This window comes from Agelaius tricolor, unplaced genomic scaffold, assembly GCF_023055355.1.
Source record: "Agelaius tricolor isolate 1412-34295 unplaced genomic scaffold, bAgeTri1.0.p SCAF_21, whole genome shotgun sequence".
NCBI lineage: Eukaryota > Metazoa > Chordata > Aves > Passeriformes > Icteridae > Agelaius > Agelaius tricolor.
Window position 1 is genome coordinate 5,200,025 of NW_027269281.1, and position 20,707 is coordinate 5,220,731.

Here is a 20,707-nt window from a genome sequence, read left to right on the forward strand (position 1 = left end):
TTAGGGAAGTGATGCAAAAGCTTTTTGTGTAACTGACAGTCTGTTGAACCACTGAGAAGCTGGACACGCCTCTGTGAAACACACATGTTAAAGACTAAAGAAACCCGTGAACTTCCTCTTTCTTTCCCAGCCAGCAAGAAGTTAACATGCCCTGTGCCCGCTGGACCCCCTCCCGGGTCGGGCTGGGCAGGCTCTGCCGTGGGGGGGCTAGGCCCCTCTCCAGGGGGTCCAGGGGATGCTGAACCCCGTTCTGGCTGGGCTGGGCCCCAGCAGTTGCCAGGCAGAAAGGCGAGGGAGGCTGCGGAGCCCTGGCCAGAGCAGGGCTGACTGCGGCTGTTAAAATCTTGCCATCAGGTCCCCTCCCCCCAGCGCAGCTGAGACCAGAGGTGGCCCTGCAGCCCGTGCAGTGTGGCCCTGCAGCTGGAATGGAACACAGAAAATACCAAAAACCAACCATGAAGATGATCCTGTCACAGCCCCAGCCGCAGCTCCAGCCACAAGTTACCAGCAGGTCAGGTGACCATTTGAAGGGCCCAGGCAACACGTTAACTCTTTCAGTGCTTCAATCCTCCCTCGAGTGAGAGAAAGGAACAAGATGCAAGCATGTAAAGGAACAACATGAAGACATTGAAGTCAATGAGGAAGAAGTTAGGTCCCAGATGGGAGGGATGAGAAGATGCCTTGATTTTGGAGCTGAAAGCCTCTTGTAAGCTATGGAGAAAAGACTCTTTTTCCCTATAACACATGAAACTATGGGGAGATGAAGGGTTCAAATTGATATCGAGCAAAGGCCTCCATGCTAAAGTAAGTGGATGTTAAAGTTGCTGTGATCCCATGAGAAGTTTGAACAGAGATAGAAAGAAGAGTAGTCCTGTGCCCCCAGGAGAAGAAGATCTCTGTTCCCAGGAATGAAGTTGATTTTAGGAATAGATAATGAGAACTTTTGCTTTTGAACAGCTCATCTTTAAAACAGTACTCCATAAGTCAACATGGCCCATAAACAACTTGTGGGAAGACTTGTGGAAAATGGGAGGGGCTTCACGATAGCAGATTTCCCCTGGGCTGCTGCTATTCGTGATGAAATTGAGAGCCATAAGAGAACTGTTTTTTCCTCTTGTGGAGAAGTCTCCATAACATTAACAAGAGGGACTTCTCTCCCTAAGTGAACTGCAAAAAGACAATTTTAGAGGTGGTAAACTGACTGGAAATTTGAGGTTTTGTTTTTTTACATTGTCAGTGGGGAAAAAAAGGTTGTGGGGGGAGGACAAGTGTTCTGAAGGGTTTGTTTTGATTCTTACTACTTATTTTTTACTTTTAGTTACTGTTAATAAAATTTTCTTTATACCCTTTTAAAGTTTTGAGCCTGCTTTGCCTTTCCCCTAATCCTATCTTCCTATCTCACAGCAGGAAGTGAGTGCATGGGTGATTGGCTGGCACTGAAACCCACCATACTCATCAGCGCATTGGTTGGGAAAATCTCAAAATTGGGAAAATCTTAAATTGGCGAACCAAAACCACTATATCCTGTGACTAGGACACCCCTCAAGGGAGACAAGTCCTCTGAGAACCCCCACCATTTGTCTAGCATGTGAAGAGCTTGAAGACAATGTGGGGTTACATTCTCCCGGTGGTTATATGGAGATTTGGTTAGGCAGTTCTTAAAATTACGGAGAGGTAAGGAGCTACATTTGAGTACAAGTGTGATGAGGAGCAGCTGAGGGAGCTGGGGGTATTCAGCCTGGAGAAAAGGAGGCTCAAGGAAGACCTCACTCTCTACAACTACCTGGAAGGAGGTTGTAGCCAGGTGGGGCTCTGTCTCTTCTCCCAAGCAACAAGCAACAGAACAAGAGGAAATGGCCTCAAGTTGAGTCAGGTAAGGTTTAGATTTGATATTAGGGAAAATGTCTTCCCCAAAAGGGCTGTCAAGCATTAGCACAGACTGCCCAGGGCATGGGTGGAGTCACTATCCCTGGAGAGATTTAAAAGATGTGTAGATGCAGCACTTGGGGACATGGTTTAGCAGTGGGCTTGGCAGTGCTGGGTTAACAACTGGACTCAATGTTCTTAAAGGTGTTTTCCAACCTAAACGATTCTGTGATTCTATACATCCTCAATGACACTTGGGACTTTTACCCCATGATGCTGAGCATCCTGTATGGCCAAACAGACTGAGATCCTGTGCATGTGCTCAGGGACTGGGTGCTCTGGACATACTGGTTCTTAACATTGAAGAACCTTCCTGGACACCACTCTTGCCCTCAACCCCAAGCAATTCTCCCATAGGACAAAACTCTCCAAGGCACATTACATGCCTTGAAGGGAAAGGATTCTGGTTTTGTCCTGTTTTTTTGCAGAGCCTGATCCCTGGTGGGCATGGCTGGGGCCACCCAGCATTTAATAACTTATTTGGGCTTGCAGCTACTCAGGCAAAAGGTTGAGAATGAAGAGCATTGCTATGGCCAAGGGATGCATCCTTTGGCCATGGGATCTGGGCATCCTTCTGCATCCCCTTCATTCTTCTGGTGAGTGAATGAAAACATTCCTCACTGCATTTGGCAGACAATAAATTTCTCTCCACTTTTCTGCCCAGGCAGGATTTCATCTACGTGCCAGGATCAGGCTCAGGAATATGATGCTAAGTCTTGGTAGTATCTCATGATCAGTTTTGCTATTAACATACCTGCAATTAAGTAGCAACTGCCATTATAAGGGTCAGATTAGGATCTGCTGCAGAAATGGACTCTGTGGGACCTTCCATTCCCATAAGGACCCAAGATCCCACTTACGTGCAACACCCCTCAAAGCTGGAGGAACAGACCTTCCACAAGTCATGCAACAACTGTACCTGCAAATGGAGTACTGGTGGGGCTGGCTCTATGGGATAAAGGACCACCTTTCCCCACCTTCTTTTTAAAAAACCCACTGCAATTCTGCATTGAGGGAGGGAAATTATAAAAACCTCTTAGTCACCACTGAAAGAGCTAAATTCACAGAGATTGATAGCAGCTGGATTCTTCCCAGCTGTACTAGCTAGCTGTCTAGAATACTCAGCCTGAAAAGGGAAAGGGCAGGAAGAAACTAAATCCTCTGAAACATACCAGTAACAAACCAATTTATGCCTTTCTGTACTAAGCATATTCCAGCCAGACCAGCTGCTTCACCTTGTGCAATGCAGCTTCACTAATAACTGGACTGGTACCCCCAAGCAGGCACTGACAGAGGGATTTGGGCAAGGCAGTGCTGCTGAAGTAAAAAATGCCCATCATCACTGGCTTTGGGCATCTAAGGGACATTGTGGTCCAAACTGGAGGGCCTGAAGGACCCCAGTTAAGAGCTGGTGGAATTTTATAGCATTTGAAACTGGTCCTGGAGGTCTGGGGAATATTGTTATGAATATGAGGGGGAAGGTCTGAATTTCTATTCTAGAGGCCTGACTTCCCCCAAAAGTATTCTTCACCAAGCCTATCTCCATCAAAGGCACTCTGATGTTTTACACTCATGTATAATAGTAACTCAGAATTGCTTTGGTGCAGGGAGTATCAGAGTCCACACAAAATTTTATCAAAAACCTCAAAACCCCATAGAAAGCAACAACCACCAGCTCCAAGGATGAAGAACATGGGACTTATATGTGTTTTTCCTTTGACGTTATCTTTAAAACTGGTTTAAATTTGGTCCAGTTTAATTTCTGAATTTTCCTCAGATGAGAAGGGAACAAGATGTCATGTTCACTTCTGAAAACAAAAATGAAGTTATTCACACTTCTTTTATGCCTTTCTGTCACTAGGGTTAAAGACTATCCTGATCACTAGACTGAGGCCATGCATCTGGATGGACACAGCATTTTGGAAGCGTAGAAAATCCACCTGTCAAGATGGTGGTGATCAGGATTTAAAATCATCTTTGAACAGCTGAGATGCAGTGTGTGCTTTAGATGTTACATGTATACATCTTTGAAAATATACAATGAACTCCAGCAGAAAAGCACAGCCAACAAAACCAACACTATGGGGGGTAGAGATGTTTCTGATGAGTCTCACAGCATCTGGCTGCTGGGAAAAACCTTATGAAACCTTCACATGAGCTACCTATATGGGCACAACTCTTGTCACCACCTTGGTCCTGGAGTACAGCTGCTGTTGACAACCCTCCTTTGGGTCTGGACAATTACATCTGTCTTGTTTGCTAGAGTTGATTTGGTTCAGCCTTTACAACATAATTAGACTCACTATAAACCAACAGGATAGCATTGATTTTTACAGTGGAGGTGGTGAAACAGTGGCACATATTGCCCAAAGAGGTTATAGATGTCCCATCCTTGGAAACATTCAAGGTCAGATTGAACAAGGCTCTGAGCAACCTAATCTAGTTGAAGATGTCTCTTCTCGCTGCAGGGGGGTTTCACTGGATGACCTTTAAAGGTCCTTTCCAACCCAAACAATTCTGTGATTCTTTGATTATATGATGGAAGGGCTTCACACAGAGACACCCAAGGTGCTCATGCAATAATGCATCCAAAAAAGTGCTGTAGGATTGACATAAAGCATTGGCTCACCATAGGATGTGCTATCTTCTACTATGGGATGCCAGTTGATTCAGCCTTTCCAAACACAGAAATGGACCTGATTTCTCCCTGTGCCTTTCTACAGCATCACTTCACACCACTGTTGTGGTACTTCTCCCACAAGAGTGCTGGACACCCCATTCACAAGACCACCAGATGAGCACCCAGGATGTGCTGCAGGAGCAGAGACAGCACTGCTGGGCTGAAAGGACATGGTACAAAGTGCATCGGAGCAGACTCAGCAAAGCATTGAAGAGCAAACTCGTCTACTGCTGAAGTCCAATGAAAGTCCTCACATTCTGCAATGGGCTGCCTGAGTCAGCTATTTTCTTATAAGCTTCATGGAAATGATTCTTCATGAAGAATTTAAGTAGCTGCTTTGCAACACCAGCTTGGGAAAGACATCCTAAGTACAGATGGCATGCAAGATAGCTCTAAAACAGCTCTTTAAATGCTTTGCTGGATTGTTGCAGCTTGAATCCCTGCTAGTAAACTCCAGGGTAAAGAAGCAAAAAGGGCCTATGCATAATATCCACAGATGTTTAATTCAGCCACACGGTGAGATGTTCAGGTCCCAGACATACACATACCACGAGGGTCCAGCTCTCTCTCTCCAGGGGTCGCCGGGCTGACCCTGGTCTCGGGGCAGTACAAAGGTGAGGCCCAATCTGGGAAATGGGAGGGAGTAGCTCAGGAACACCTATGTTCAGGCATAGGAACAGGGGAAGGAGCCAATGGGGTGTAACTTAGGAGATGACCCCCCCAGGGCTTCCACACTGGATCTTCCACTGATGCAGAGAAATCATTAGGGACGTTCAGATGAAGGCCCTTGTTGCACAGAGTGGGCAACCAGATAGGAAGACACTCCCTTGGAATTCAAGGGTGACTGCCCAGACTGATGTAGAAATCACTGCAGTGATTTCAAGTAGAATTTGCTTGAAAATGGTGCTCTGCATAAACTGCATTACTTGGAATTATGGTTTTGGATTCTAAGTGCACTGTAAACATGATTACAAAAATTACATGAAAACCATTGAAAACTACAATGACAAAGAATTGAATCCATTTTAGACTAAACTTAAAGTACACAACTGGAATACAAAGCATTTCCCAAACATCTGCTGAGTGCAAAGACAGATCCTGTGTGGAAGGGGCTCACAGCTGGTCTGTGAGTCAGAAAGAGTTAGTTAAAGAGAGAAGCTGATAAAAGTCGCCTTTGCTCCTGAAAGGAGCTTTACCAAGGCCTTCGGCATGGAAACAAAGGAGAAGGAGAGATAAATGAGGGGCCTGTAGTTAGGTTTTGGGTGGAAAATAGTGGTGGAGACCGCCTTGCTCAAATGAACACTGTGTTGATTTATTGTGATCAATGAGTAAGCATAAACTTTGTGAAAGGGTATAAGAAGACAGCATGCTGTAAAAATAAATATAGAGAAGCCTTCTTAAATACAGTGTGTTCTTCTGTTTGTTGCGACCATCTCAACAGCAACAATCCTGGACTACTGATAAGAATGTGACTTGAATGAATACAGATTCATCTTTTATTACTTTGCAATAAAAGAACTTAGATTTCAGACTCCAGACTGCCTCTTTTAAAAATACAGCCAGGCTGATCAGTTATCCTGAGATCTGATAGTCCTCCAAAAGATATAAACTTTAAACCAATAACAAGATGCACAGACACAGCCCACCACCATTGCTCCACAATCCTGTCCCTCAACACACATCCTAAATAGTATGCATGAGCCCCCATCTTTTGTCTTTGTGTTCAGCTATTTTCCTTTAGACCTTTGTGACTCTTTGACCTGCAGCAAGAAGACATGATAGGATTTTTTTCCATGTTCTATTTATACTAGTGCTTTCTAGTCAAGAAATAAATGTCTTACCTGTAGAAGCCAAGGGAAAATTTGACAGGATGTCCCAACAGCTGTCCAAAAACTGACCCAAAGTCAATGGCAAGCAGTTACTTTTGACACAGGGATTTGGTAAAACACCAACTCAAGAAACAGAGAGGTTTTTAACTGAGATGTGCAAAAGCCTTTATTGAACACATTAAATAAATTTCTTTTAAAATGATGCAACATGTTATAGCATTTAGTGTAGAGCTTTGAGAGCCAGGATTGATCTGGACATTGACTTATTGCAACCCAGTGAAGATCCTAAGCCATTTTCCAAATGTTTGCCTAACTCTGTACTGCTGTCTAAAGAAGAGTTCTCTCCTCTTGACCCCTGTCCTGGTTTGAATAAAAGGTGTCTGCCAAGGAAGGCGGGAACGCCCCTTGGAATGGAAAATGTGACCTCCTTCCCTCCAAATTATTATAACTCTGAAATTATGGGGCTTTCAGGCAAAGATATGGGAAAAGGAATAACAGTTCTTTACTAGTATGCATATATATATATATATATATATATATATATATATATATATGTATAACAAGGCAAACAAACAATCACAATAGCAGCAACAACAAACTAAAACAGAAACCAAATAACAGCCTTCTCTTGGCTGTCAAGCACGTTCCCCTTTTTTGTAGTTATGGTCACAGCCAGCAGGGGCACAGTTGGTTCCTGGCTGGGCTGGGAGGGTGCGATGATTCCCCCAAGACTGCAGGGGGCGCTGTGGCGCGAGCTCAGCCTCCTCTCTGCACATAGGTAATGGCAAAGTGGGCTGTAGCAGGAACCTTGGAGGGGCTGCTGGAATAACAGGCAGGCATACCCTGGGCTGTCAAACAAAATGAAACAGAAAACTCTGCAGCCTTAGCAGGAGCCATGGGGAATCAGGCAGACAGGGGGTGTTGAGTTAGAGTGTAGCAAAAAGCCTGAGACAGTGGCAGAAAATAGTGGGGCTGGGCAGCAGCAGCCAGGCTTCTCCATAGCAGCTGCCACATACAGCCTTGGAGACGCACCCCTCCAGGAAGGGGGAGGGGGTCGCGGTCCCAGGTTTTTCCCCTGAGGCTCCTGAGTAGATGGTGAGGGTCCTTTCCAGTCAGATCGGCTGTTAATAAGGTCCCACTTAACCAGCTGCTCTTACGAACAAAGGCTCACCCATGGTAAAGAAGAAGCAGTGATGGACTGGACTCCACAGTGGCAGCGAATTCTCCTGCAGCAGTAGCAGCTCGACCTTTCCCCTCCGATTCCGAGACCAAGAGAAAGAGCAAGGAGCTGAGCCTAGCCCCCTGACCCCCTAGCAAAAAATGTCCCAGTATCTCTGCCCTTCCCAAGAGAAAAGCCCCCGGTTAGAGGCTGCAGCCAGCTGCACCCCTTCCCCCAACCTTGGCCACTTTTGTCTCTCTTAAGTACTGGTCGTTATCTCTTAGGCAACAGATGGGAGAAAATTCCCTGAAAGAAAGGGAAAAAAGAGAAAAAAAATCCTAACCTCCAACATTATCTGTTATAAACAAAAAATCTGCCAATTTTTTTTGTGAAAAAAAAAAGGTTACAAAACCAGTCAGACCAGTGTTGCTGCTACAGTGCTACCTGTTATGATAATCACAAGTCGTTGTAGTTAATGGTTCCTTTTGTATCAGTAAAGGCCTTGGATAGGGCTAAGTTAATGGCTCTTCTCCCCAGACAGTGAGGGGAGGGGACGAGACATGGGAGGGGGGCATCAGAAGATGCAAAATAACTTCGGGACCAGCATGCCACGGGAAGTGTCACACTTACCAAAAAGACCCCAAAAACAACGAGCCAATACAGAATTAAGAAATTAGAGTGATGTCTAGACGTGAGAAACAGAGTGCTGAGCCTGCAGAGATGCTGAAAACCTTTGTTGCCCCTCACCCTGAGCAAGGACATCATCTGAAACCAAGAGGTGGAGCTGGGAGGCACTGAAAAGAAGCAGATTATGCCCACTGCTCTTGTGAGGACGGCACCCTCACCCCTGCCCCTAGGGGACAAAGGCTGCACATATCCTCCTCCTCCTATTCAATTCTGGGAGACGAAGGAGACTTCATACCCAAGGAGACTACAGACCCGTTGGGTTTCCCATTCTTGAGCTAATCACTGTCAATTAAGGCATTAATAGAAGGAAAAATCCCCATCCCTGTCTATTTCATTATCCACCCAGAATTATTTCCCATACCAACATTACACCAAACTATAACTTTAAAACTCTATACATACATGTAATAAACCAAATATAAATATACATATATCTGGATCTAGATAACAGGGACAGTGTAACAGACAGTTCACCCCAAAACAAGGTCCCTTTGAGGTATACATTGTGTCTCTCCATTCTTCTGCATCACCCACCAGATACAATCTGGTCTCTGAGCGAAGACAATCCCACAGATGGGCTTGTCTTTGCTCGAGGCAGAATAAATCAAAACAGTTTTTCCCAGCATGCCTCTCATGTATATCAACAGAAACTTACCCCTGTCTTTTGTATGCAGGGGTTCAGATTGGGCAGGGCCAGCTCTGTTGAAGACTCGGGTGTTAACTAAGATGGCAGCCTTGACTAAATGCATCTCCCAATTTCTAAAACTACTCCTACACAGTGCCTTCAAGGTGGTTTTAAACAGGCCAATGCATTGTTCAACTTTCCCAGAAGCTGGTTCATGATGTTATAAACGATCAATCGTGAGCCAAATTATCAAAAATTTTGAAAAGATTTATTAATCTTTCTGTGCAACCAAATTACGGTCTCCGAAACCACCACAGCCAAAGAGGCAGCGTTGAGCCCGGGATCTGACCTCTACCATGTCAGAATCCCCCTCGTTCATGAAAACCACTTCTTGCAGCGAGGTTTTATACAGTTTATTGTGCCCAAGGCAAAGGAGTCCCAATTCCTTTTCTAACTCTTCACATTCATCGCTGTTCCTTTCAGTGTGCAGAGCTGGACAAAGATCGGCTCCAGGTGGATAGTCAGCGTTGATGGGCTCCAGGGAAGCCATGTATTCAGATGTATAATTCTGGCGTTGCTGGCTATCTTGATTGATGCAATCGGCAAGGCAATGATCGCTCTTAGGAGGTTTCTGATGATGACTCGAGATACATCATACATCGCCCTGGAAGCATCTTTTCTTAAGCTGAAGCATTGATCGTTATCTTAGCTGTGTGCGGGAATTCGTTGGAATCTGAATAGACATCTGCTCTGGGAATTCGTTGGAATCTGAATAGACATCTGCTCTCGGCCGGGCCGGGCCAGTGGGTGGTCAGAGACACGTTTTGAATTTTACAATCTTTATAACATACATTCTTTAATAGCATGAATTATTTCTACTATATATTACAATGATAAGGAATATGGTACACCCACTCAATACCATGTTCTCTAGCCCAGGTGTTGTCCCAATTTGAGACAAATTTGGGAGGAAACTTCCCCAAAGGATGTCTCCTCTAAAAGTCAGATTCCAGTAGCCTCTTCCCCAACTGGTTTGAGAGAAAATCTCCTTGGAGAAAAGTGGAAAAAACTGTTTATTTCACAAGAAAAGTACTCACAAGCATGAAAAAATCAATACTATTGTGAGAGACAACTGCTTACTTTGAAAATTTAAAAAGGTTAATTAAACCTTAACAAAAATACAACAAAGGACTACATAAGGAAAAAGGTGCAGCGCTGGGAACTGCCCCTCCTGCATACAACGTGGCCAGATTGTCTTTAAGATGGATGCTCAGTCTTTTATACCCCTGGGGGTTGCATCAGCTAACCCTGGCCCCTCCCAAAGTCTGTCAGTCAGCTCTTCTTTGCCATTTATCAGTGGAAACTGCTTTCTTGTAACTTGATTGAAGGTCAGGTGTTGCCATGCCGCACCCCATAAGCAACAAGCTTTTCCATTCCCAACTGCCCCATTCAAGGGGCACATGTGCACACCTTCTTTTTACTTATCCTAGACAGCCCAGACTGTCTGATGGCAACAATACAGGGGGGGAAAGGGGAACTATGGGGAGAACAGAGGACATCTAAACTACAATAACATAACTATACATCACTAAAGTTTTTCTTAATATTCACACAATAGTTATCTTTTAATTGCGAGAGCCAATCATCTCATTATCCATCTATAACAATCCGCCCTTTGCTATTTTATAAGTTATTTGGCTTGAGTAATTAAACCCTATTTAATAGTATCTGTTGATGTGGGTGAGCACAGTGGAAGAGTGTTTTAAGTAAAATGATTGGTAGAATTTGTGAACAGAGGTCCAGTATGGCTTTTACCCTCACCTCCCATGCGTACAGGGTTGCTGCCTGAAGCAGGGTTATTATAATCTTCTCACTGGTGAGTACAGGGGCCAACCTTCTCTTGCCCTCCAGTTCTCACTACACTTTAGTTTTAAGCAAATAATTTTAATGTTTTTCTTTGTTCCTCCCCTTAACAGATACTTGTAATTTTCATAGCACAAGTATATTAATGACTAATACAATTTAAATTTTTGTTCAAAAATGTTACTTTAACAGTTATTTAAAGCACTTAGACTAGTCATGAGGCTTTTACTTGTCTTTTACAAAGTACAGTCCACATTTTTAAAAAGTCTATAACAAAATTAAGGCACAAGGTAAGAATGTAAATAACAACAGTTTGAATCAGTTGGTTTGTATTACTGTTATAAAATAAGTTGAACTCTACATATTGTACACAGGGAGTTAGGGGCTCCTCTGGTCAGTAGAGCTCAGTAGTGATACAAATACATTGACACACACAAACACACATTTTTCTCAGGTGAGACAGCAGCCGGATGCACGGAGCCGTGCTTCCAGAACTGTATTTCTGGGTGTGCTCAGTCCATGTCTGCACATAGGGGTATGTGCAGAACCAGTACACACACACAGGTATTTGTTTACTGGTAAAGAGCTTTGGCATACAGAGGTACCTGTTAGCAGTACACACCTGCACACACCCATGGAGCTGTGCACACTTTACTTGCACACGCTAGCACACGTGTGCCACAGACACTCACTTACATACAGTTTCTACTAATGCGCACGTGTTCACAAACACGAGACTTGCTCGTACATAGAACTTGTGTATATTAACACAAGTATATAAATTTGTGTACACTAATATGGGTAATGTTATCAACACACATCTTACACAGGGCTATGCTCACACTTGCAGAGCTTGTGCACACTCATAAACACAGGGCTGTACACTAACATAGTCATACTTGAGAGGAAAGAGGAAAATTTAACACACATGCATATAATAATACACACAACATGCATACAATTTGGTACTTGTGTGTACTCACAGCTGTGCACACCGGCACACACAGCTATTGCATGTTCAGACTCACACACCTTGGTACACATGTACCTATAGATACACACTGGCACATACATGTAACCACAACTGGACTTGCACACAAAACTCACTAGCAATGTATAACATTCAAACATGTGGCAGTGAACAAGAAATCTCTATAAGTACACTGCTCAAAGAGTAAACAAACAGGTAATGGCATTCTCTACCCCTTTCACACCTACACTGCTGTGTTTTGTCAAGGGATACTTCTTACCTTTTAACTAAAAGGGGTGTTTTGAGATTCTTATTGTTGTGGAGGGCGGCTCACAGCATTTTAGCTACCAGTTCTTTCGACAGAATCTGTTTCCTTGATTAGTTAAAGAAGAAAGAAAAAAAAGAAAGAAGAAGCTTTGCCTTCTTCTTGGAAAGTAAAAGCAAATCATTATTGCAGGGAACCTTCTGCAGCTTGTTGCCCCGCCCAGCCGTGCTGGGTGCAGCTGCTTGCCCGGCAATCCTGAGTTGCTGTAGGCTATGGTCTCGATTATAACGACAACTCCCCCAAGAGCGCTGCTGGGGGGGGGGGGGGTTTCACATGTTCCGCCTCTCCCTCGGCCTCGGGATTCGGCGAGACCAGTTGCCTGGGGGCTGTAATGCTGCCACTCGCATGTCGCCAGGTTATTTGCCTGCCAGAGGTTTTCCCAGCCGACCTGGAGCCAGCTGTGGCACACTGCCATGGAGAAAATGCACCCGGCCAGGGCCAGCCACCGGTCCCCCCCCGTCCCCCCCCACTGGTGGGTTGTGGAGAAGCCCTCACACAACTAGAAGTTTTTGACTCTTAAGTGGTCTCTACGCAGAACATGTCCCGCAGTACTGCTGCCGGACCGCTACTCTGGTGGCACCGCACCTCTGAATCTCTCTGTTCTCAAAAGCACAGCTCCTATCGCCAGCAGCCCGCACCAACGGATCTGCGGCTCTAGCTCCAACGCCCTGAACCCCAGCTGCGCCGAGTCCAGAGGCACCCGGTGCCGGCGGCCCTGCATCTCCAAACTCCCCCCGGTCTATGAGCATAGCTACCGTCACTGGAAGCCCTGGGCTCCAGTGTGTCTGATGGCAGTGGTCACCCTCAGTTGGGTCGGAACCGCTGAAAGCCACCGCTCTAGACACCCCGGCTCGCTACTGCTCATGCAGGCCCGCGCAGCCCTTGGCTTGGAAACCCCACGCATTCGGCGAAAGTCGCTGCATCAGCATTCCTGCTGCCCACAGCCTCCTGCCTCCTCCAGGCACCATCACCCACGTGACATCTCGATCCTACGGCTCCACAGGGGAACTGTGGCGGACCCCGCGCCCTGGCCTGGGGACACCCGCACGTCGGTCAGTCCCTGACCGCCAACAGCGCCACGTGCAATCTCGGTGCTGCACCTCCGCCGAGCCTAGTCCGTGCCCGCGGGTCGAGAGAACCACCGCAATGGATCTGTAAACCCCGCTCGCCTTCTCCTGCAGCCCCTGCCCAGGGAACCCGCGTACTTGGCTTGTTCCGAGCGGCAGCGCGGCCAGCGCTGGCCTCTACTACTGTGGCCGGACACACCTCGGCTGATAAGCTCTGGAAGTTATTGCGCTGCCAGCACACCTTGAGCTTACTGCACGCAGTGCGCTGCTGCTCCACGTGAAGCAGCTGAAATAGAGATTTTTGGAGTTCACTTGCATTAGCAATATGAATTAAGCATTTAAAGTTTAGCCTGTAGAACTATGTGTTGAATTTTAACCTTTTTACTTAAGAAACCTCTGCCATGCTACAAAGGGCATAGGAAAATGCAAATTTCTGAAGTTTCTTGCATAAAGAACAGTACCAGAGGAGACCAAGTGATACAAAAAGCCCAGATAAAGGAACTCCTCTGTCTCCAAGCTAATCAAGGCTGACAAACTACTCAGATAAGCACCAAGGGACCAAAAGCTCATGTGCAAAGGAGAAAAGTTCAAAAGTTCAGTCATGAGGAAGACCACAATCTTCAGCCTCAGAGACCACCAGAGACCCCCGTGTGACCACCACAGCAAACAACGCATGCCCAGAAGGGCGTGGATCTGATTACCATACGAGGCGAGAACAGGCGGGGCCAGGGGTTGAATATGCATGGAAAAGTTGTGCAATGTATTGCATATGGAATACCTTTTCTCGCTTGTGCTGGGAGCTGATATACATACCCACCCCCACCCACCCGCCCCCCCCGTGGGCTGGGAAAGTTACCTGGACTAGTCGTCCCAAAATGTACACTATTTTAAACTCACCACGTCCTGTGCGACTGCAAACACTGCTGAATAGTGATTTTCACTATCACTTTAATACCGTGGCTCTCATCTTGGTGCCTTCCAAGTGCTTTTGAGCTCTTACAAATCCCTTAATTTTACACGTCCCGCCAAGCCGGGGGTTCCTGCTTTTGTCTTTAACGCATCTCACCCACTGCATTTCAGACCTTCTTTAACATGCATCCAGCCAGTTAGCGGGTTCCCTCCCCTTCTCATACACGTCCCGCCCTGTTTCCAACCATCCACTATCCCGAAGCTTCAACAGACTAGGACGGATCCGTATATTACTAATGTGAAGCTCACGTTCATATTCTGGAATTACGGAACTATATTTTGGCCAAAACAATTATGAGGATCTTTTATCTTAAGCACACTCCCAACATTACTTCACTCACACTTCGGGCATACACACACTTATACTCACAATCTTCTAGATCCTTCTCCTTCTTCTTTTTTGTTATACAGTCCTTTGTAGTCTCCAGGTTTACCTGCAATCACCGATGGTCCCAAGAGAAGTCATTCGATCTGCTAAAATCAGCAGGGGCGCCATTCGTCTGAAATCTCCTGGGCTATGGGCGAAGAGGCTTTATATCCCGGTTTACAAGTCCCCATTGTGAGAGACAACTGCTCACTTCGAAAATTTAAAAAAGTTTATTAAACCTTAACAAAAATACAACAAAGGACTACATAAGGAAAAAGCTGCAGCACTGGGAACTGCCCCTCGTGCATACCACATGGCCAGTTTGTCTTTAAGATGGATGCTCAGTCTTTTATACCCCTGGGGGTTGTGTGAAAAGTGCATATTATATGGTTCTACGCAGATATTTACTATATGTATTTTGTTGTATTGATTAGTAGTGTTGTATTAACATTTTAATAATATGATAAATGTAGTCTTGTAGTTAAAAGGTAACTTTTGTAGTTAAAAAAAAAACTATGTAAGTGGGATATTTTTTTAAGAAAGGAATGAGGCACTCGCAGCAAGATAGCAGCCACAGGACCCCTAAATCTTTCAGAGAAAAGGAATTTATTGTTCTCTTATCAGAAGAAACTGAATTCTTTCTGCCTGGTTAAAGATCGAAGGTGCCTTAGGATTAGGAGGAAGGAGTTGATGATGACCAGATCGAATCCTGTATTTGAATGGAATTTATGCATCATGTATGAAGTGTATGAATATTCAACAGGCTATTGCTCTTAAGGGTTAATCCTTTGTTAACGGGGTCCTTTTTTGGTCTCGTGCTGCCCAGAAAAAGGTATCCGGACTGTCCGTAACTCTTTGTCTCTATTGTCTCATATTTTCCTAATTCAAAATGTCCAAATTATTGTTACTCTAATTGTATTACAATTTTTATAACCATTTTATTACTATTAAACTTTAAAACTTTTAAAAACAAGTGACTGGCGTTTTTCACAGGTTGCATCAGCTAACCCTGGCCCCTCCCAAGGTCTGTCAGTGAGCTCTTCTTTGCCATTTATCGGTGGAAACTGCTTTCTTGTAACTTGATTGAAGGTCAGGTGTTGCCATGCCGCACCCCATAAGCAACAAGCTTTTCCATTCCCAACTGCCCCATGCAAGGGGCACATGTGCATGCCTTCTTTTTACTTATCCTAGACAACCCAGGCTGATGGCAACAGTACAGGGGGGAAAAGGGAACTGTGGGGAAAACAGAGGACATCTAAACTATAATAACATAACTATACATCACTAAAGCTTTTCTTAATATTCACACAATAGTTATCTTTTAATTGCAAGAGCCAATCATCTCATTATCCATCTATAACAATATTAAACATTAAAACTCCTCATTGCTCTAAAGAGATGGTAGATTCAGAGAGTCCTTCTGTGGTTTAGAGAGTCCTTCTGTGGGTGTGTCTGTCTCGCCTAGCCTCTCTAGGGCTCAGGCCCAGCGTCCAGGCTGCAGTGCAGCTTGGGGGGCCCCCGGGAAACTGCCCTCATGTTCTGGACTGGAGAGAAGCTAAATGGTTTCTGAGGAAAACCAGTGAAAAGAGCAAAGGAAAAACTCCCCGTCTCGCAGAGAACTGGGAGAAAACTAAGAGCCTTCTCTCTCTGTGTTTTGAATACAAGTGGTGAAAAATTCCACCACTTCCCTCCCCCCTCCCTCTCCCCCCCCCTCCCCCCCTCCCTCTCCCCCCCCCCCTCCGCCTGCAATCCCTCTGGGCCTAGCTTAATGCTACAGGACTCATTTCTGGGCACACAGCAGATCAGGCCATAGGGGATGCATAGCATTATAAAGTCACCCCATTACAGGTGTTGATAAAGCTGTTCTTGAAATGAGTCCTGTTGTCTGACTCATTTTTCTCTGGGGTACCATGCCTCCAAAGGACTTGCTTTTCAAGGCCCAAGATGGTGTTCTGGGCAGTAGCATGAAGCAAAGGGTAGGTCTCGAACCATCCAGTGGTGGCTTCTATCACTGAGAGCATGTAGCACTTGCCTTGGCAGGTTTGAAACAGTGTGATGTGGTCAATCTGCCAGACCTCTCCATACTTATATTTGGACCGCCTTCCCCTATACCACAGGGGTTTCACCCGCTTAATCATAGCTCACATCTCACAGTCATGGATAACCTGGGGCATACTGTCCATGGTTAAATCCACCCCTCAGTCCCGTGCCCACTTATAGGTGGCATCTCTACCCTGATGGCCTGAGGCATTCATGTGCCCATGGAGCTAGGAACAACTCTCCCTTGCGATGCCAATCCAAATCTATCTGTGACACCTCTATTTTTGCAGTCTGATCTACCTGTTCATTATTTCAGTACTCCTCATTAGCCCAACTCTTGGGGACATGTGCATCTACATGGTGGACTTTTACAGGTAGCTTCTCTACCCGAGTGGCAATGCCTTGCCATTCTTCAGTAGCCCAGATTGTTCTTCCTCTATACTGCTGGTTGGCCTTTTCCCACCTTTCCAGCCAACTCCACAGAGCATTGGCTACTATCCATGAATCAGTATAAAGATAGAGCTTTGGCCACTTCTGTCTTTATGCAATGTCCAGGGCCAGCTGAACAGCTTTGACTTCAGCAAGTTGGCTTGATCCACCTTCTCCTTCAGTAGCTTCTGTGACCTGTTGCATGGGGCTCCATATAGCTGCTTCCATTTTCGATTTTTCTCTATAGTGCAACAGGAACTGTCAGTGAAAAGAGCATAGTGTGTTTCTTCTTGCGGCAGTTGGTTGTATGGTGGAGCTTCCTCAGCACGGGTCACCTGTTCCTGCTCCTTTTCATCAGTAAGACTAAAGTTTTCACCTTCAGGCCAATTTGTAATTATTTCCAAAATCCCAGGGTGATTAAATTTTCCGATACAGGTGCACTGTGTGATGAGGTGTGCTGGTTTTGCACTGACATTTGGTGAGGAAAGAAAAAGCCACTCACAGAAATGATTTTTCTGAGAAGAGCTGCTGAGACCTTCCTCCATGTCTAACAACACCAATCAGTGACTAGTTTTGAAGACTGACACCTTGTTAAACCACTAGAAAGCTTAACACGCCTCTATGAACACAGATGTTAAAAACAAACAAACCCTGAGAAAAGCTCTCTTTTTTTGTCTGGAGAGACAAATTCTTCCCCCCCTCCTGGACTGGTGGCCGGGTGGGGGAGGGGAAGCCACGGGGCCCCCAGCCAAGGTAAGGCCAGGCCAGGCCCCAGCAGCTGCCAAGCAGGGGGAGGGGAGGCCATCGGCCACTGAGTCCTAGCCTAGCTGCTGAGATCCTAGCCCTCCCCCAGTGTGGCTGCTGAAAAAAACCCAGAGGCGGCCCTGCAGCCTGCGCAAAAAAGAGCCCCGCAGATAAAATTAAACACAACAGGGGCTGAAGACCAGCCATGTGGCCGATCCTAACACAGCCGCCAATGCAGCCTAAATATCCATCACTGTGACTGCTTTGGCCGCTGCCCGCTGCCCGGTAGGATCGGTAGGAATCACATGGCCATCTGCTGGCCCTGGGTGAGATATTAACTCTTTCAGTACACAGATAAGACTTACAAACCTTCAGTCCTCCCTCAGGTAAAAAAAAAAAAGACAGAGTAAAGACGCATAGAAAACAACATGAGACATCAAAGTCAATAAGAAAAAGTCCCAAATAGAAGACTTGAAAAAATGCCTTTAGTTTTAGCCTAAATTCCTCTTACAAAACTATAGAGAATATAATTGTAAGAGACGGTCTGAAGTTTCCCTCATTTGCCTCACGACTGTCACAAGGACAGAGACTAAGACCCTGAAGACCCTGACTGGAATTCTGGCCTGGTTGAGGTGGATGATTGCCAAGTGATTGTTTGCAGGTGTGCTTGCTGTGCTGCCACAGTACACTGCTTCGAGCGGGGACTGGCAATTAGTGGCTTGCTCTGTATGCTTATACCTGGTTCACAATCCCCGCTCATCACAATAGCCCATGAATTTCCCCACCTCTTGTCCAGAGAACTTTGGTGATTCCCTACAGAAGATCCCTCATCTGCCTCATGACTGCTGTCAAGGATGGAGATTGAAGCCCCCTCCCAAGGACTGAGACTGAGACCCTTAAAATTCTAACATGGGGGCGCTGGCCTGACTGAAGCGGGATGTCTGCCAAGTGTTGCCTGCAGGTGTGTTCGCTGGACCAAGACTGGTTTCCCATGGGAACCAGTCCTGAAACAATGGGCCCCACTCACTGCTGGGACTGGTTTGTCCTGTTCGGAACTGGACTGTCTGTACTTGTTCTCAATGGACTTATTCTCCACTGTCCTGTACCTGTTCCCTCAACATTCTGTCCTGCTCCCCTCCCGGCGGTAGACTATAAAAGACCCCTGAGTTAACCAAAGATTTTGAGTTTCTCCCCGACGTGACAAGACAGATCTATTGGATGGACCATGAGGATTTCACCTCTCCGTTGGTAGCTATTACCCCCCCCCCCCTTTTTCTCTCTCTCTCTATCCTTTATCTCCTTTCTAATCCTTCTATTGCATTTGCTGTGGGCACTCAATAAAAGGTGCATTTCTTTTGATTAAAACTGAAAGTCCCCTGCTGTGCATCTTTTGCACTCTGAGATCAGTAAAATGAACCATCATGACCCCCACATGTACTAGCGGATTGTGACAATAATTAATACATCAGACTCTTTTTCCCTATAAATCATGAAACACTATAGGAGATTAAGTGTTCAAATTGTAGCTATAAGCAAAAACATTTATACTAAAGGAAACAGATGTTAAAGTACCTATGATCCCATGAGAAGTTTGAACAGAGAAAAAAGAGTATTGAAGACCCTTAACCCACAGGGAAAGAAGAAAAAGACCTCTGCTCCCAAAGATAAAAATAATCAGAGAAATAAATAAAGATAATCTTTGCTCTTAAACAACTCATCCTTAAAATAATATCCCATAAGTTGACATAGCCCATAAACACAACTATGGGAAAGCTATAAAAAATAAGAATTTCACGATTACAGATTCCCAAGCAGCTGCTATAATGAAAATTTAAAGCCACCAAAAATCTGTTTTCTTGTAAAGAAGGCTTCATGAAATGACAAGAGGGACTCCTCTCCCTAAGTAAACTAAAGGAAATCCATTCTAAAAGTAATAAACTGGCTAAATTGTTTCTGTACGTTGTTAGTAGGAAAAAAAGTGTAGGGAAGAGAAGTGTTTTAAAAGTTTTATTCTAAATCTTATTATTCTTTCTTTTAGTTACTGTTAAAAAATTTTCTTTATACCCTTTTAAAGCCTTAAGCCTACTTTGCCTTCTTCCTAATCCTATCTCACAACAAGAAATAAATATATTCTAGTGGGTGCACTAGCACTTAGCCAACACTAAACCCACCACATTAATTAGTGTGCGGGCTGAGAAATCTCAAATTAGAAAACCAAAACCACTGCATGAGGCCAATCTATTGTGGTTCGAATCTATTTTATTGATTCCTTGTTAAGTGGTTTGTTCTAGTGTACCCCCGTGTTCTCCCCGAGTTGGTTTACCCCTGGGTTTTACCCTCCCTCAAAGCTGCTCCTCATGCCATTCCCTGCCTCTTGTTCCAGCTCTTTCCCTGCCTGTCAAGGCAACCCAGCCCTTTATTCCCAAACCTTCTCTGCTACTTAAACCTCGGGCCAATCCCTGTCTGCAACACCCCTTTGGAATTCCCCTACTCCTCAAAGCCCCATTGGCCCATGTGACCCATCCTCTCCACCCTCCTACCCCAATTGGCCCCAGACACTTGATGTAATCCCCTCACTCTTCCCCTGAGGATTCCCTATTGGTTAGCTGTTTGTATCCACCCCCTGACTTGTATCTGTACAAAACCCCTTGCACAAAGCAGCGAGGGGCTTTTTGTCCTGCTCCCTTCACCTGGAATAAACCCTTCCTTGTGGAACCTCAAGACAGAGAGCCTTCTCCTTTCTCCTCTTCCTGGTCCCTGTTGGGGCTTGTGTCTGGCACCGTAGAGCAAGTGGCTCTAAAGGCTCTGCCTCTGGTAAATCCCCATACTGAGGCAGTTCCCCACTCCTGGTGTGGAGCTGGAGTTCTAAGAGCTAGCCTGGGTTCTGGCATTCACTTAAAGTACCTGCACCCAATCCATGTGGTTCATTTCTGAGCTGGGCTGTGTGGTAGTGTCAGTTACTGGGGCAGCATCCCTAGTTTCTGGGGTAGGTGTCTGGGTGGTTATCCAATCTCCCCTTATCTCTGA

General features: G+C 45.4%; 1 protein-coding gene and 1 long non-coding RNA gene across 4 annotated transcripts in view; both read right to left on the minus strand.

Moving 5' to 3' along the window:
- The window catches only part of LOC139598928 (uncharacterized), a 567,429-nt gene that overhangs the window by 149,684 nt on the left and 397,038 nt on the right, over positions 1-20,707 (minus strand). The window lies entirely within an intron of this gene.
- LOC139598927 (CBP80/20-dependent translation initiation factor-like) overlaps positions 1-20,707 on the minus strand; it is a 283,857-nt gene that overhangs the window by 19,865 nt on the left and 243,285 nt on the right. Inside the window, exon 4 of one of the 3 annotated variants that reach the window (XR_011682077.1) lies at positions 14,667-14,677. The exons of the other annotated variants lie outside the window; for them this stretch is intronic. The gene's annotated coding sequence lies outside the window, so the exon portion shown is untranslated. Of the gene's footprint in view, positions 1-14,666; positions 14,678-20,707 lie in introns of those variants that run through there. 3 annotated transcript variants of the gene reach the window in all.